We start from the raw sequence: 19332 nt of genomic DNA, 5'->3' as shown, positions 1-19332 counted from the left end.
AATAACACCCCAAATCCCAGAAAAAGGGATTTTTTCATAATATGGGCACTTTAATACCTATACACTACCAGCTACTAACAAGCCACAACATAAACTCAATGCCTTGATTGCCAACAACAAGAAAGGATGCCGGCCTAAGCTGAACCCTTATGAACTTAACCCAGGAATTTCCCCCAGGCAGATGCGCCGTGGTTCTGTTCCGTCGTCCGCCATGCATCCTACCACACCGAGAGCATCTTAGAAGCGTAGCGTTGAGCCTCCCCGACTCACAGATTCCGTTGTTTTGGTCAGTTTTCCAGGATAGTTGGGCTTCTACCATTAAAGTAAATAGTCTACACAGTTAAATGGTTTCTTCCATTTAGTCCAATTATGAATGACACGGATCAAAGATTTGTGGCTGTGTTTAGTTGTTAAAATAATGTAGTGATAGGATATACAATCGGGCGTCTTCACAGGGACTTTATTTTGAAAATTGACCGGATGCTCTAGCTGTTCCACTCCCTGCTTGGCCTGTTGAACGCCCCACGGCTGCCAAAAATAGACATGGCACCGCCGGAATGCAGCGCAGACATGCCTGGTGAAATCTAAGGGTAACTCACTTTCCCTGGTCGCTCAACTCCTCCCTTGACAGTGTCTCTCGCACTTGCTGAGTAGATGGGCCAGCTCGCTCCAATCCTCTTGCTCTGTATGTAACTGTGCACTGAGCCCTTTATAGCATTTAGGTTTTAACAAACGGACACAAAGGAAACCAAACTATGTCATGGATAAGGGTTGCAATCAATTGATAGTGCTGTTATACTGTATATAGGGCATCTGCTGTCTAGTCTAATACCTAGTCTAATACCTTGCTATATATCGTCATTGTTTTGTTATGGTATGGTATTTATTTATTAGTATAAGTACTGTTACTTTGATTTTCATTTTACTCAGATAAAAATACTTGCACTTTGCAGCGTGGCATACGACTGATCATCAATTATAAATATACATTCTCAGTGTAGCCTCACTAGAAGTAACCAGAAAAGAGACAAAAGTCAGACAACAAAAATGGCTGACAAATCCAAAATCTATGGACACCACTGTGTGTCCTAAAGGTATATAAGTACATAAGTACATAAATTGAATTGCCTGAAACAAGCAGCAGTAGAATAAAGCATTGCCAAGGCAGACAACACAGAGGTTGCTGGCTTTGTATTTAAATGTATTGCGTTGTTGCAATCATACATATGGATGAACAAGTTTGTGTACACCAGCTGCGTTACTACACTTTGCTTTGTGTGTGCGTCTGACTGTGTTGGAGGATGCCAGCTGTGCCAGTGGTTATAGTTTGCACTTGAGCTTTGTTGGTGTAAAACTAAACCCTGTTGTCCTTACATGTACTTGAATACAAACACTCATATACTCTCACACTAACACGCATTCCCTGGCCTGCAAGACACACACACACACACACACACACACACACACACACACACACACACACACACACACACACACACAGACAAACACACTGAATAACTGGGTTCCTCTGTAATGACAGACACTCCTCGCCCCCAGCGGATTGTCGGGCTGACGACTTGCCATTTCTCATCACTACGCAGACGAGTGAGACACAAACATGCAATCGCTCCAAACCATACAGATGGAGATACTGACATGGATGTAGATGATGTTTATAACATAAAAAAGTCATGATGTGAGTGATGGTGATTCTATGACACAGCATATCTATTCTAGCCAGAGAGTGTGGGAATGGAGACATAGATCCCTCGAGCCTTGGTGAGGTTGTCAAAGCTGGAGGCAGGAGTTGGATCATAGCATACTGGTGATGGGAGTCAGCATCAGTAAAAGAGGATACAATGTTTTGAGGGGGCTTTACCACGTCAGCAGCAGTCACATTGTAAATTCACAGCACATTCTTTCTGGGTGGCTTAAGGCTGATAAACAAGCCCCCTTTTTCACTGCTGGTTAGCCTAGGGTTAAGTGGGTTAAATTCTAAAATAGTCTTAACTCTGCAAGGTGGCTAATCTTGGATCACAGCAGGGTGAGCTAAGCTGAAGTGGACTTAAGTCTTGGTTATCCACTTTCAGATGTGCCAGGTTGACACAATAGTCGAGTGCTTTAATGTCTGTCAGCAGTGGACTACACATTTTTGAGAACGCAGTGCAGTAGCAAGGGTTTTTAATATCTCTATATGTTACATTTGTGCAATGAACAATGAAATCATACGTCACATGGATCCAGCTTAAATCAATGCTGACTAATGAGTGTAAACAAAGATTCACCTTCTTCAGGCACTGAAAACTGAGACTGTGCTATATACTGTGTGAATATTTCTTCTCTATACACAGAGACTCATTGATATATTGAATTTGAGCCTCAGCCATGCATAAACTGTAGAGAGAAGTTGCTTAGTGTCTGAAATGCTTGTGACACTATAGTGGGATAATTAAAATAAAAGTAAAAATAAAGTGGTTAACCTCTTGATACCTGAATATTTCCAGCTCATTTCTCCCATGTAGACATGAGACTAAAACATGTTTGTGTAAACTCATGTCTTTATTAAATGACCATTCAGCTGAGCTAGTATTTATAATGAGTTAAAAAAAAAAATGATGTTTCTTCTTCTGTGTGTGGTTTGACCAGATTTGATTGACAGTGGCCTGGCAATATAAGCAACAACCCACCAACTGCCATCACATTTTAATAAACAAAATCACTAAATCCCGGTTGGTGCACAGAAATATGTGACATCATTTTGTTCTCAACTGAACCCTGCCTAGGGTTGGGTACCAGTACCGGCCGAATCACGTCGGTATTACCGAGTATAAAATCAAACTGTGCCAAATTTCGGTACCTGAGAGTAAGCGCAAGCTTATCTGTCCTCTCTGCATATTGACAAGAGAGCAGAGGTCCGACACACACACACACACACACACGTGCGAGCGCAGAGGTGCAGATGGAGCAAACTACGTCGGCTCTGCAGTTTTGTTGAAGTCACAGAGTCACGGCGATGCCGATTTCAAGTGTGGTTACAGTTTTTCAAAACTTCACGCAGACACCTTTCACTGTGATATGATATCAATGGTGAGCCGTAAGCAGTCGCGGTGCTGTTCTTGACGTTAGGCCGGTTACACACTGGCTGTGTGGCGTGAGCGTGGCGTTTCTGTTGTGTGTCAGTTGCGTGGCGGCTGCGTGGTGTTTTCTATGTCTTTACACACCAGAAACGTGTCTGACACGGCACTGCTGCTGCTAGCCTTGTCTGTACACATGGATGTTTCCCATAAACATAAATATATACTGATTTGATTACAGCAAAGACAACGTCGGCAGTATTGACGGCAAAATAGGCTATAGAATATTTCGTTCTGTATAGACAGGTGCAATATTAGAAAATCGATTTTTCTTTTTAAATTACATCTATAGCTGCATTTATATCAAAACCTAGGGACTTTCAAACATCAACATGTCATTTATTAATATGTAATAGTGTCAAAATGACATATAAACATCTTTTTGTATTCTATTTTGCCTGGAAACGCTTCCAACACGCTTGCGTGTCGTGTGAAAAATAGGCGTCGGTCCGATTTCTAGCATGCACGCGTTTTCGGCGCAGCTCGAGCCACACCTGAGACATGCGTGTCACGCAGGCAGTGTGCAAGCTCTAACCTGTTAACATGGGAGCCGGAATAAAAACAGACACGCCACACAGCTGACACGCAGTGTGTAACCGGCCTTACACTTGTGAGACGAGCAGGCACACCTGTGGTTTCTGTGCCCTGGGGACTGACTGACAGGCTGAGGTTGCAAGGCAAGGCAACTTTATTTCTACAGTACCTTTCAGAAAAAAGGCAATTCAAAGTGCTTTACATGAAACATTAAAGAGCAATTCAAAATGGTCATGATGAAAATAAAACAGGCTAAAATATAATAATATACAAATACAAGAAAAAAAGTTACAGTGAGTAAGAAATTAATATTTATTCAATTTAATAGGTTGTACGGACGGGTTTGGGAGGAGAGAGGGAGGGGTTTTATTTTTATTTTTGTTTAATTTCTGGCAGTGTAAAATATTCTAAATAAATAACATAATGTTCAAAGTAAATAGGTTTGAAATTATTTTAACAACTGAAATAAAAAAAAATTAATTACAGAGGGAAAGTACCGGAAAAAGTACCGTTGGGTACCGGGAACCGAATTTCAGGTACCGCTATCGGTACTGGTATTGGTTCAGATGCGAGGGGTACCCAACCTAACCCTGCCCAATTCATGCCAGTTAGAGGAGCACAGAAAAAAATCACAAATACAGAAAACTCTCATGTGAAATAAGCAAAACTGTTCTAGCTGTGGTAGAACACTTTATGTTCATGCAGGACCCGGTCTCTCACAGTAAGAAGCTGATTCAGAAAAACTAAATGAGGGACTTAAGCTGAGACACAACAGACACAAATATTGTTTTTTTATGAAATTTTGAGATTGTGGATATCTTCTTTACAGAGTAATGGAAAGAAAACATCCAAAAGTTAGTATTACAGCAAAAACTAATAAAAAATTACTAATAATTAGTAATGTTTTTCTGGAAGGGTTTGTTCATATGCATAGCTGGATTCATGTTTATATATATATATATATATATATATATATTACATTTTATTCATAAAAACATTCTTTTATGGCTGTTAACAATATTTTCTAATGTATGGAGTGATAAAAAGAGATATCCAAAATTCCCTCTGTAAAAGCCTTGGACTCTAATCTGTCAACGAAATGAAAAAGAGCTTTGAACCTGGCTTTATCCAATGTTCAGATTGCTGTTCTGGGAATGTATGCAAATTAGCACATATGTAATAAGATGAACAAGCATTTCAGAAAACATGTAATACAACATAGTATTGTCCTAAATGTAAGTATTCAATTGGGAAAAAGTTGTAAAGTTTGGTGATATCAGTTCAAATGTTTTCAACTAGTCTCTACCCAAAGGTGAAAATGTGTTTTACTTCATTTCTTGCTTTGTCCGTCTACCATGCTGGCCTGCGTCAAAACAGTTATTGCTTAAACAGAAGTGACTTAGCTACTTGGCTAATGTCAAATTTTAAAGGTGTATTTTTATTAGCTTAAACCAATACGAATTTGATGTGCATTGTAATGGATATTGAGTCTAAATTTATACTTTATTAATCCCGCAAGGGGAAATTACAATGTTTTCACTCTGTTGTTATTATTGATCGCATCACAACACCTTCAGGTACGTATGACTTCCGGTTGACTTCCTGTTTCCTGTTGTAGACAACGGCAGCTGCAGACTGCTTAACGCTTAACGTCCTGCGATTTAAGTCCTCTACAGTGAAATACAGTCACTCTTTGCACCGTCTAGCTGTATTTTAACCAGACCTGTCTGGCCGCAGTTTCTCCGTTGTTTGTAAAACTCTCCTCCGCTCCGTTAACCAACGTCTAGCTATTTGTTGTGCTAACGGCTAGTTAGCCTGTCTGCTAGCGGGGAGGTGACGCGGACCCCTTAGGATGTTTGCCTCCTTGGAATTCTTTTCTATATTTTGGCAGTAGTAACGGAGTATCCACAGCTTGCTAACACAAGCAGGAGCATCCGCAAGTGTTGACTTGTGAAGTGCAAGTGAAGAGGGATCGGTTTTGGATAGGGCCTCCGTCAACGTTGCTACTAGCTAAACTAGCAAGCTACACGATGCCCCCCCTCAGCTGTACACCTTGCTGCGACTCGGGCCTCCTGTTCAGCCAGAAGATAGTGGAACTTGAAGCCAGAATAGCGACTCTCCACCAGATCAAGGTGAATGAACAGTTCCTTGACACCATTATCATTGGAAGTTCCCCTCACACACACACTAATGTCGGATGTCTTGATTCCACTCTGCCCTACACTACTCTCACCCCACCACGCACTAATACAACCTCTGTCCCTGTCGTCTCTCCTCGGCTTCTGCCGAGAACCAAGTCAACTCTGCTGACCAGCTCCACTCCACACCAGCCTGAGCCATGGCGTATAAGCAAGCACCACAGCAGGCGGTCAGGACAACGCTCAGGCCCAGCCCAACCTATACGACTAGAAAATCGCTACACCATTCTGATGAACGATGAGGAGTTCCCTCTGCTCTGCGGAAACCCTTCTCTGCCTCGTCCCCACGGTGCTCATCCTGGCCCATCCGCACAGTCGGCGCGCCCCCCTTCAGACCCAACAACTTCCACGCTGGTCATCGGAAGCTCCATGGTCAGGGACCTCTACATTCCCCCTACACCTAGCGGTCCGTCCAAGGTCTACTGCTTCCCTGGTGCCAAGGTCCATTACATTCAGCACAAACTTCCCAGCATCCTCGCCTGCCACGCTAAGGTCGACAACATCATCGTGCATGTGGGCACAAACGACATCAGAGAGAGACGGTCGACAGCACTTCGAAAAGACTTCACCACTCTCATCACCACCCTGATGGGCACAGGAAAACGGATCGTCATCTCTGGGCCTCTACCTACCTACAGAAAGGGTGCTGAAAGATGGTCCAGACTGTTCTGGCTCCACACCTGGCTGAAACCCCACTGCGCTTCCCTGGGCATTCCCTATGTCGACAACTTCAACTTGTTCTGGGAGAGGCCCAGCCTGCTGAAACATGATGGTCTCCACCCAAACCGACATGGAGCCAGGCTGCTATCTGACAACATAACGACCACACTGAAAGTTAAGTATTGACATTCTGTTGAAAATATCACAGATTCATGCCCCCCAGGTATTGATCCTAATGGCACTTTACAAGTGAATGAATCTGAAAATGTTTTCTGCAGGGTAACATGTAGTACTAGTACTATTCCAGTTATAATCAACAATAGACCATACAAAGTGTTGAATCCCCTAAGTAATAAGAAGTTGACTGCAAACATAGTCAATTTAGCATCCAGTTCACGTCAGCCACAACCTGCCCCAAAAAACGAGACAGTGTCTGTAACTCAACTCAGATCAGTTAAATCACAGGTAACCAAAAGAGGGGCAATACTTAACAACCTAATTGGAATTACAACTACCACTGCAATGATAGGACAGGATAGGAAAATTAGATGCGATCTACTAAATATCAGATCTCTGTCTTCTAAAGCAATACTAGTAAACAAATTAATATCCGATAATCAAATTGATCTATTCTGTCTAACTGAAACCTGGCTGGGCCATGAAGAGTATGTCAGTCTAAATGAAGCCACTCCTCCCACTCATATTAATACTCAAATTCCTAGAGGCTCAGGCCGAGGAGGGGGAGTTGCAGCCATATTTGACTCAAACCTGTTAATTAATCCTAAACCGAAACTAAATTATAACTCTTTTGAAAATCTCGTTCTTAATCTTCAGCATCCAACATGGAAAACAGTACAGCCTATTATATTTGTTGTTGTCTACCGAGCACCAGGTCCATATTCTGAGTTTCTATCGGAATTCTCAGAGTTTCTATCATGTGTAGTCCTAAAATCAGACAAAGTACTTCTTGTAGGTGATTTTAATATCCATGTGGACGTTGACAGCAATAGCCTTAGTACTGCTTTCAACTCACTACTAGATTCAATTGGTTTCAGTCAGAGTGTGCATGAGGCCATGCACTGTTTTAACCACACCCTCGACCTTGTGCTGGCATATGGCATCAAAATTGAAGACGTAATAGTATTCCCGCAAAATCCTTTATTATCAGACCACTTCTTAATAACTTTCGAATTCTTACTACCCGACTATACGAAATTAGATAAAAGCTTCTACACTAGAAGCCTATCTGACAGTGCTATAGCTAAATTTAAGGAAGTTATTCCAACAGCACTAAACTCATTACCGTGCCGTAATATAACAGAGGATCTTTATGTAAACTTTAGTCCCTCTCAAATTGATAATTTCGTAGACGGTGCTACGGCCTGCCTACGGACTACTTTAGACTCTGTTGCTCCCCTTAAAAAGAAGACGATGAAGCAAAGGAAACTAGCACCTTGGTATAACTCCCAAACTCGTAAATTAAAGCAAATCTCGCGCAAACTTGAAAGTAAATGGCGTTCCACTAAACTGGAAGAATCTCGTTTAGACTGCCAAGACAGTCTGAAAACCTATAGGAAGACCCTAAGAAAGGCCAGATCAGACTATTATTCATCACTAATAGAAGAAAATAAGAACAACCCAAGGTTTCTTTTCAGCACTGTAGCCAGGCTGACAGATAGCCACAGCTCTATTGAGCCATCTATTCCTCTAGCTCTGAGTAGTGATGACTTCATGAGTTTCTTTAACGATAAAATTATAACAATTAGAGATACTATTCATCACCTCTTTCCCCCAACCTCTAATGGGTCACCTTTAACTGACAGACTGCTAGAAAGAACGACTAGACCTGACATATACTTAGATTGCTTTTATCCTATAAACCCTCAACAATTAATGCTAAAGGTCTCTTCAGCAAAGCCATCTACCTGTCTCTTGGACCCCATCCCAACGAGGCTACTTAAAGAAGCGTTACCCGTGGTTAACACTTCATTGCTAGATATGATAAATATGTCTTTATTGACAGGTTATGTACCGCGGCCATTTAAAGTAGCTGTGATAAAACCTCTACTGAAAAAACCCACCCTCGATCCTGAGGTCTTAGCCAACTATAGACCTATATCTAACCTTCCCTTTCTCTCCAAGATCCTTGAGAAAGTAGTCGCTAATCAGTTATGTGATTTTCTACATAGCAATAGCTTATTTGAGGACTTTCAGTCAGGATTTCAAAAGCATCATAGCACAGAGACAGCACTGGTGAAAATTACTAACGACCTTCTAAGTGCTTCAGACAAAGGACTTGTCTCCGTACTTGTCTTATTAGACTGCATTCGATACTATTGACCAGTGGTTCCCAACCTGGGGTCCGGGGACCCCTAAAGGGGGCGGCAAAGATCACATGGGGGGGCACAAGTCTTTATCTGGTTTGAGGTTGAGGTAAAAAAAAATATTTGCACGTTAAACAAATTATGATATTACACTAGAATATATAATGTATACAAAAGTCTGTATTAAAACTATGTATTTTTGTTCTCGCTTAAACTTGTAGGCAGGCTACTTAGTAGGCCAAACCTCCGGGACCTCTTAACCTGGGACCCTTGCTGTCATCAGGTCAGCTGCTAGCTGCTAACATCCTCGTTTTTCCTGCCGCCACAGCATCACTATTTAATGAACGAAACATGGCGGAGAAACGTATAAGTGCTGATAACTCCTCTGTATCAAAAAAGAAAGTAAGGGAAAGTTACCTCAACTTCGGTTTCGGAGGGGGGGGCTCAGCTTTTCTTAGACATAAGTAGGGGGTGTGCCAAGAAAAAAAGGTTGGGAAGCACTGCTATTGACCATACCATCCTCTTACAGAGACTGGAACATTTAGTTGGCATTAAAGGAATCGCACTAAGCTGGTTTAAGTCCTACTTCTCTGATCGATCGCAATTTGTTAATGTTAACAATAAACCCTCCAATTACGCTAAAATTAACCATGGCGTTCCTCAAGGCTCAGTGCTTGGACCAATTCTATTCTCCTTATATATGCTTCCTCTAGGCAATATTATTAGGAAACACTCAATTAACTTTCACTGTTATGCGGATGACACCCAATTATATCTGTCAATCAAGCCAGACGAAACCAGCCAGTTAGCTAAACTTCAAGCATGCATTAAAGATATAAAATCATGGATGGCCTACAATTTCCTGATGTTAAACTCAAACAAAACCAAAGTTATTGTGCTGGGCCCGAAACACCTACGAACCTCATTATCCAAAGACATAATTACTCTGGATGGCATTGCCCTGGCCTCCAGCACTACTGTCAGAAATCTAGGAGTTATTTTTGATCAGGATTTATCCTTCAATACCCATCTAAAACAAACCTCTAGAACAGCCTTTTTTCACCTTCGTAACATTGCTAAAATTAGTAACATCCTGTCTCAAAACGATGCTGAAAAACTAGTCCATGCATTTGTTACTTCCAGGCTGGACTACTGTAATTCCTTATTATCAGGATGCTCAAATAAGTCCCTTAGGACTCTCCAGCTGATCCAGAATGCTGCAGCACGTGTTCTGACAAGAACTAAGAAAAGAGATCATATTTCTCCTGTATTAGCTTCTCTCCATTGGCTTCCTGTAAAATCCAGGATTGAATTTAAAATCCTTCTTCTGACCTATAAAGCTCTAAATGGTCAAGCTCCTTCATATCTTGAGGACCTCTTAGTACCATATTGTCCCACTAGAGCACTACGCTCCCAGAATGCAGAGTTACTTGTGGTTCCTAGAGTCTCTAAAAGTAGAATGGGAGGCAGAGCCTTCAGCTATCAGGCTCCTCTCCTGTGGAACCAACTCCCAATCTGGGTTCGGGGGGCAGACACCGTCGCTACATTTAAGACTAAACTGAAAACTCTCCTCTTTGATAAAGCTTATAGTTAGGGAGTGAGGAGTTGCAGTGAACGCCTAGACCGGCGGGGCAGGGTGCATAGCTGCAGACACAGCACCCCTGCTTTTCTCTGCTTCTCTTTACAGTCATCAGATTTACCTATCGTATTATAAATAATATAATGCCTCTCCTAGTTATGCTATTATAATTCTAGACTGCCGAGGAAGTTCCTTCCTTCTTATGACACGTTCTTTTCTTTTGTTTCCTTTCATGCACATCCTGTCTCAGAAGTGCTTGTTACTCACCTAGCTCTGGGGAGTTTACTCCCCGGAGTCCTTATGTTTCTTCTTCGCCCAGAACATCGCCTCAGATTAGGGTGACACCAAGATCTGGGTCTTGGGTGCAGCTGTGGCTATGGACCTGCTACACCCTGCTACGCTCTGCGATTCCCTGCAATGCCCGGCTACGTCCTGCTGCGTCCACCGCGTCCACCCATGCTCTGCTGTGCCACGCTACATCCCGTACCGTCATAACCCCAACCGTCAGACACCGCCCACCAAGAGTCTGGGTCTGCCGAGGTTTCTTCCTAAAAGGGAGTTTTTCCTCGCCACTGTCACAATAGCCACTGCTAATGCTTGCTCTTGGGGGAACTATTGGAATTGTTGGGGCTTTGTAAATTATAGAGTGTGGTCTAGACCTACTCTATCTGTAAAGTGTCTCGAGATAACTCTTGTTATGATTTGATACTATAAATAAAATTGAATTGAATTGAAAAATTGTACACATTACACACAGGCCTGAATTACACACATATGCTCAGTACTTATACATGCATTAATGGAGAGATGTCAGAGTAAGGGGGCCACCCCGAGCAGTTGGGGGTTTAGTGGCTTGCTCAAGAGCACCTTGGCAGTGCCCAGGAGGTGAACTGGCACCTCTCTAGCTACCAGTCCACCACCATACTTTGGTCCGTATGGGGACTTGAACCAGCAACCCAACTCCCTACTGACTGAGCTACTGCCACCCCCACATTGTTTATGATAAACTGCACTGCAAACAGATTATAAAGTCATTAGAAGCCCAGATAAACTTTGTATAATATAATCAGACAAACATGTACATTCATTTCAATGTAATTGGATTAACTATGCAGGTGCGTCATGAAATATTCCCTGAACTTTTTGTCTGTTACATCTCGCTTCAATTATAACAAATGGTCTTGCACTGATGATTAATGAGGACCAATTTAAGTAAAGTGTTCTCAAGTATTTGGTGTGTTTGTTTGTCTGTAGATCACAGCTTTATGTGTGGCTGGGTGAGATGTTTTTCTCATGCCGTGAGTTATTTTAAAGTTCAGTGAAATGTGGGATGGCAAGCAGTGACCCTGGTAACCTCGTATACCTTTTGCATCCTGGGTGATGTGCTACCGTCGGACAGATATGGTGAACACAGGGCCCCCGGAGCGTCAGAGTGGGGGGTGATTAGGATGACCTACAAACACTGGAGGTTGTTGCCGGAGCGCACACAGCAAAGGCACACTCAGGAACATCAGAGTGCTGATTAGCGTCAATATCAGAGTAATGAGAACAGCTCTTTGTAAAAAAATTTAATAAATTAATTTAAAAAAAAGACATGCTGCTTAGGGAGGATTACATTCTTATATACCTTCACCCTGAACAGAGAGAAAGAAACAGAGATGGCATAATGAGTAAGAACTACTTGGGACTGCATAACTCATCAGTGGGATGATTGTAGAAAATATAAGTGCTCTAAATGTGGCATGGTCACTTACTTAAAGCTGCTCTGGGCAAGATTTTAGCGCAGCAACAGATCTCATGCTCTGGTTCTCATGAACCATTGGTACATTCAGCTACAAAAAGTAATGCACTGTAATTGGTATGTATTCCACGTATGTATTCCTGTATGTACCACATTGACTGCCACTGTTTAAGAGTGTGAAGAGCCGCCCGCGGAGGGTGGAGGTCGGGGTGGAAGGGTGGGTCATCAAAACACAGCGCTTTTAAGCGGGGGAGCGGAGTTTGTGTCCCGGGAAAAGTTAAGCGGAAAACACAGGACTTTTACCCAGGAAACGGCTGTTAGTGTCCTGGGAGTACTACGTAAGGGGTAGGGGTGCATGATATATCGACTCAATATCGTTATCGCAATATCACGTTGCGCAATATTATGTCGAAAGTGGTTGCAATATTTGCAATATTTAGTTTATTTTGTGGAGCGCTGCGTCCCGTCCGTTGGCTGTGTGTCTTAGTTGTGTTTGATTTAGAGCCCGGTTGAAACGCTGTAATGATCATCATTTCATTGGCCAGTTACCGTGCCACTTGCACATGTTAGTGCACGTCAGCGTATGGGTCCACTACGTGACAAACCCTATGGAGCGTACCACGTGTGTGCATATTTCGACAGAGTGACGGTGTAAGTGAAGAAATAGATAGAGACAACAAAACGGAACGAATCAGAGAAGAGAAAGAAAAGTTGTCCTGTTCTCTTCTAATGTCGTTTGGTGCCTTATCCTAACTGTCATCACCGCATAACGGTCACCTTTTGCCGGCTAAACTTAACGGCAACGGCGACTGAAACAACTGGAACATCCTGGTTATCCCTGTAACCGGCTCACAGTGACATTTTCTCGGCTAAATGTAACTGCAAAGGTCATGTGACCGGTTGTCACGTAGTCTCGCATTGCCAGACCTTCCACCACAGCGATGCAGAGGAGGGTCTGGCTAGTCCACACAGCATTCTGGGATGGGAGAAAAACATGCTCTAGTTTATTGGTATTTCTTTAAACCAATCACAATCCTCTTGGGCGGCACTAAGTGGCGGACGGAGCCACGGTGCCTCTGCAAAATAGCCTTGGGAAGGAAGTTTGTTTTGTGTACGTTCAAAAGTTGTTTTAGTCGTGCAACAGAAAACTCAGATTGGAGAGATAGTCTAGCTAGCTGTCTGGATTTACCCTGCAGAGATCTGAGGAGCAGTTAACCATAGTCCTCAGAAATCCACCAGAGGTTAGATCGCCAACACGAAGAAAGCGGAAGGTTGGGACCTTTAATGTTTTTTTTCTGAGATTATATTCCATTATAATGAAAACACTAGTGTGGCTCGGGAAAGGGAAGTTTGGGGTCCCCCTGCTGGAGCTGCTCCAGGATGGATGGATATAATGGATGGATATAATGAATACACATTTACAGTTATACTGAAATGTGTGTTTTACTGATGTAGAAAGACACGTTGCTGTGATCCTGGTGAACCAAACCTTAAACTCAAAGGAAAAAGAAAATAAAGCTTTCAAAACCAACAACTCCCAGTGGTGTAGATGTTTGTACCATAGTACACTAATAATACAATATTCTGGGCCAGTATATCTCTTCACATTCTTTATGATATTGTTACAAGTCGATCTTTTGAAAAAGGACTTCATGTGTTGGACATCTGAATGTTCCTAATCAATGAATGATGATGTTTTCACTCTGAACTGTCCTTGATGTCCAGTGATAGTTTCTTGATTTAAATAGTCTTGCCTTCTGATTGAAGTGGCATGATTGAGAAAAATTTAATTAAGATACAATATGTGCTTAAGTAATTCTGAAAATGAATACCGCGTAGGTGAGATGGTTTGTCTATACCAGGGGTGGCGAACCTGTGGCTCTTGAGCCGTATGCGGCTCTTTGCCTGCTCCTGTGAGGCTCTTACTGTGTGGCTGGGGGCTGTCTAATTGGTTGATTGTTGTTTTTAACTTTTCTGAAACATACAGTATTTCAGATAAGTAAAAAAAAAACACATTTGAATGCATCTGCCAATACATTTGCCAATTATTTTAAAATGGAAAATAATGCAGCAGAGTTTTGAGGACAGATTCTGCAACCTGAGGAAAAACAGCGGCCACAGATCACCTTCCTCGTTAACCCTTTCACTGCTGAATCCGACTGTTTGAAAGCCCCTTTAGTGACAAATGAGTGAGAGAGTTGCTTCAAGTGGCCACAACCGATTTCAAGCAAGACCTGAAAAGGATTGTGGATAACAAAGACTGTCAGGTTTCCCACTGAGTCAATCTAAGTGAGGAAAAAAACTATGAAAACTGCTATGTATTATGACTGTCATCAGATCTGGAAGACACTGTTGCTGTTGTAGTGTGGACGTGCATGTGTTGTGTGGCTTTTTGCTATGGTGCATTTTTTTTGTGGCTCTTTATACCTAACTGGTTGGCCACCCCTGGTCTATACAGTTCGCACACATTTAAGTCTACTGCCAAAGCGTGGGTTAGCTTAATAGAAAACACATTTGCAAGTGACTGAAGTTTTTTTTTCTCTGTCTTTCATTTATTGAAAAAAATTATATAGAAAAAAGGTTAGGAAGTGCATAGAAAAAGTGAAGAAGAGAATGAGAGTAGGTAGTGCGTTCCAAGTCAATTTCTCCTTCCTCGGATTGACTTCAAAGCAACACGGCTAATCCTCTCATGCCTGCTCGTTATTAATCCGGTTAATAATCCGTTTAGCCGCTTTCATGCTGTGCTGTTTGTTGGCGTTATGGTGCTGCGGAGGAGTGCAGGGAGGAGTTGTGGCGTTTCTCTCCAATATGCACCCCCAACCCGCCCCTCATTTAACGACAAGAGGTATCTATTTGTGGCGTACTTCACTCCAGCCAACGCGCACAGTCAAACATTTATCTTATTAAGGCCTCACCACAACATAAATATTGATTTTGTTTATAACTTGAAAAGGAATTAACATTGTATTCTTTGTATTTTTTCCCCTCTCAGTTGTGTGTGTGTGTGTGTGTGTGTGTGTGTGTGTGTGTGTGTGTTTCACCGTCCCCAATACGTTACTGGAAACATAGAGACGGCACAGGGAAAGTCAATGTAATGGCAGCTTTAACATGCACACACACATAAAATCATATCATTGCCTCTCTTTCTTATATTTCTACTTGCTCTCCCTCCCATTTTTCTCTTTCATATTTTTTTTTCTTCTCTTTGCTCTCTCATTTCATTTATTTTTCTCACAGACGGAACTAAGCCAGCCTTAAGGTTTTGGACTAGAGTTCATATTTTCATACAGCACGCTGGCTTAAAACTGCCATTCCCAGTGAGCCGAACAAGCGGGTTGCCAGATCCCTCATGGTTTTATCTCTCATTATCTCTGAGACTCGCAGCCCTCTCTACTTGCCTTCTGCAACTGCTGGAAAAAAAAGGGCAGATGAGAGAATTAACAATTAACTCCCATTTTGTATAATTAGGATAGAGAACTTGACAGGTGAACCAAAGAAAGAGAGAATGTGGAAGTAATATCCAGCTCGTCCACCCTATTCCTGTTCAAAAAGTCTATGGGTGGGTTATTACCTCTGTGATGGTGGTTATCAGAGGTCCATGCAACATTGTGATTTCCCCCAGTTTTTGTAATTCAGAGAAAAAATATGAAATTGTCATTCGACACACTAGATCTGCAATGGTGAGTCAATTATTCAATATACAGAAAGCACCTATTTTGCATTGTTTAAGTAATTTTTCAGGAAAAATGCCAAACTTGTGATAGCTCCAGCTTTACAGATGTGGGGATTTGATGGTATGAACAAAGAAAATAATCAGCAGCTAAATTGTTTGTAAAAAATAATAAAAGCCTTTAAGGCTTTATTTATTTTATTTTTTTAGAAAAATGTTGTTTGAAGACACAATCTTTGTTTGACCCAAAGGTCTGTTTGTGTTTACTTGCAGTGGCAAATTATAGTCAAAGGGAACTAGCTACGTTTATTCGGATGTTTTAAGCTTTTATTTTTAACAGCTATCAGATTTTTTAGGCTAGGCTATATAATGAAATAGTATAATCCAGTACAGTAGGTAGTAGATACTTATTTAGCTAAGAATATGAAAAAAAAGCCAAAATATGAGCTCCTTGTATTGCTGAACAGTTGCATTTCCTCTCCTCAGCTAGATGTGAAACTGTAAATCATATTTTTGTTCTATCTATTTGGTTGTAATGGAAAGACGGTTTAGGGGAGAGTGGGGTGATTCGTGCCAGGGGGGAAGTAGATCCACCCCTTGTTTCTGGAAAACCATAGAAGAAATTGGTCATGTGACCACATCATTTTGAAAAGCCATCCATTTTACTCATCCTCCAAAAAGTTTTTTTCCTTTCAAAGTAAAATTTCTATGATTAAGGTTTTTTGATTGTAGTGTCTGAACAATTATAGACAAGTTTGAAAACATTTCACACATGTTTTAGTGCTTTAGCAGGCTACAAAATGACTCTATAGAGTTAGCATGATGTCAGCTTTTAACTGCTGGATCATGCTAGTTTTTCAAACTTGTGGGTCTGGGGTGATTTGTGCCAAAGGGCCTGGGTTAAGTTGTGCCAGTGATGAAGGAGTCATCCCTAGAGGTGATGTGCTCAAGAAACTACCCACACCCCAAAAACTTGGTGGTACAGCCAGAAGGGAGCAGACATTTTATTCCCCTGCAGCATTGACAAGTGGGATGTTAACTAGTAGGCCAGATCCAGACCACCTAGACCTACATACTCACAGGGGATAATCTGGAGAAGTGAGAAGATGGGCATGCCTCATCAGTGTTTGATTTAGGCCTACCTGCCAATTGTTTAATTCAGCTAACACTGATTTCAGTTTTGAATTTGCAATGTTATTAAAGAGAAGTTGTATTAAGTTTTTAAGTGGCCTAAGTCATAATAAGATGTTTAGAAATTAGCCTAGTCACTTTATTCTTATATGTTACATAATTGACAGACAGCGTTCAAGTTGTGCCACAAGACCACTTTTTTTCCCAAAAGCTATATTTCTGAAACAATTTATTTCACATCCAAAGTTATTGTTCTCATGGATGCACCACATCCTGAAATATATGTACATCCTTAAGTTAAAGGCATTACTGTCATGGCCTCACTTTAAAGTCACTTTGAGTAAAAACTGGCACAACTCACCCCACTTTCCCCTAACCATTACAACCAAAACCTAACCTAACATAACCTTCAGGGAACGTTCCCACAACCAAAAACGAACGTTCCCAGAACGTTCTGGGAACCAAAAATTGTTAGCTGGGGAGTTGTGGCCATAGGTTGCATGTTAGGCTAGTCGTTGATTTAACCCGGTGAGGACGCATGGTTACTGAAATCAAACACACCCTGAGAAGGAGTCGCGTGTCCAGACCATAGACAGTATATAAAAAGGTCCAGACCAGCAGGTGCATGTAATTAACGTTAGTGTAAAAAATGTCGCAGCCTTTTAAGCAAAAAAAAAAGAAAGAAAAGTGGCGCTCAAACGGAAAAGGGGGAGAAACATTTGGACCAAGAAGTTCTGAACTTCAAGGGAGGGTAAATGTAACGTCGACCAGCTAACGTTTTGTAGCAAGGATGACCCGCCGGCTAAAGGTAGGCCTACGTACCGCCCGGTATTTGTGTTTGTTGTCTGCCGCGGCGATGCTTTATCATGCCGTTGACTGTAGCTGTTTAATAGTCAAACTTTACATAGCTAATGGGTTTTGTTGCTTGCAGGCTAGCAGATTGTTGTGCCTAATTCGTTGTAGGCCTATTCATATTAGGTTTGCATAAGTGTCCGTCTAACGTGACATAAAGAGAATGGCCAGGAATAATGTTTTAATTAATAAGTTATTGAAAGGTAATGTTACTGAAATGAAGTCAAACTTAGCTACAGTAATGTTACAGCATGCATCAATAGTCAGGCTTTGTCTAACTTGGCTATATGGCAAGATTTTTTTTACTTTTTTATAATTTAATAAATCCACAATGTTAAACTAATGTGAGTGAAGTTGTTTTCAAGCTTATATGAAGAAGAAAAAAACATTTAAGATCCAGGCTCTCGCTGGCATAAGAAACATGCCAATAGTTTAGTTAATTTAGAACTTAAAAAAAGAAAATACATTAAAGAAATACAAAAATATAGGTGATGTGAGGGTGTGGTAACCTGTAATGGTTTATATAAAAACAACAACCAACAGACATACACAAACGTAGACATTCAAAATAAAAAATACATTAGAAATGTATAGCCTACACTACAATTCCTCATTCAACATAATTCAATTTTGTTAAAACCTTGTGTACTTGAGATATAAATGTAGCTTAGGGTAATGCCAACTGATTACACTGACTTTATTATTGTGTATCTTAAAGGGATACAATAGAGTAAGTTGATGACAGCAGTTGAGACTCTGCCATGATTCAATCATTCATTAAATGTCTTTATTTTGCACCGTGGTGTGTATTAGCAAAAGGGTATACGTGCAGTTTAGTGTCCCAAATTCCCCCATACAATGTCCTTAATTATGAACCTGCTAAACCACCTGTGCTGTTTAACAGGTGTTTTATAGTAATGAATGTGCACGTGACAAGTTAGCCGCTCAAAAAGTCATTTATTAAGTCATTTTGTTGCAAATGTGCATTATTTACAAGCAAAAAAATGGCATCGCTACGTCTAGTGATACCATCATCATTTGGGACACTCAGTTTTGGAAAATAATTTGGGACACTAAACTGCATGTATACCTAGCAAAAGTTCAAACTCAACCGTTAAAAATATCACATTAAATATATCGTGCACAGAAAACTTGGGATGTCATTTTTTTGTACTTGATCTTGAGTCCCTAAAATTGGATTAGCCTATCTGTTGATATTGGGTCATATCCAATGGTTTTAGTTATTTTTCAGTTTCTTCTTAAAGTAAGGCAATATTGAATTTGTTTAAACAGTTGAAGCGTGTTTGAAAGTAGGGCTGCAACTAATTACTTCACAATCGATTCATCTGATTATTATTTCTGTTTCAATTAATCCATGAATCTTTTGGCCCACATGTCAGAAAAGAGTAACAAATGCCTGTCACTATTTGCCCAAGCCCACCGCTTTAAATTCCTTGTTTTGTCTGACCAACAGTCCAAAAGTTAAAGATATTTAATTAACTATCACAT

The 19332-nt window shown here is 41.1% G+C and overlaps 2 protein-coding genes across 4 annotated transcripts in view; one reads left to right on the top strand and one right to left on the bottom strand.

The window, feature by feature from the left end:
• Positions 1 to 19332, bottom strand: part of dpy19l3 (dpy-19 like C-mannosyltransferase 3) — a 616246-nt gene that overhangs the window by 238897 nt on the left and 358017 nt on the right. The gene's annotated exons all lie outside the window — the stretch shown is intronic.
• si:ch211-186j3.6 (neural-cadherin) overlaps positions 1 to 19332 on the top strand; it is a 369843-nt gene that overhangs the window by 71984 nt on the left and 278527 nt on the right. The window contains exon 1 of one of the 2 annotated variants that reach the window (XM_035999800.1): positions 17551 to 17779. The exons of the other annotated variant lie outside the window; for it this stretch is intronic. The gene's annotated coding sequence lies outside the window, so the exon portion shown is untranslated. Of the gene's footprint in view, positions 1 to 17550; positions 17780 to 19332 lie in introns of those variants that run through there. 2 annotated transcript variants of the gene reach the window in all.

Source organism: Sander lucioperca, chromosome 3 (assembly GCF_008315115.2).
Source record: "Sander lucioperca isolate FBNREF2018 chromosome 3, SLUC_FBN_1.2, whole genome shotgun sequence".
Lineage (NCBI taxonomy): Eukaryota > Metazoa > Chordata > Actinopteri > Perciformes > Percidae > Sander > Sander lucioperca.
This window is presented reverse-complemented; position numbering and strand designations above follow the sequence as displayed.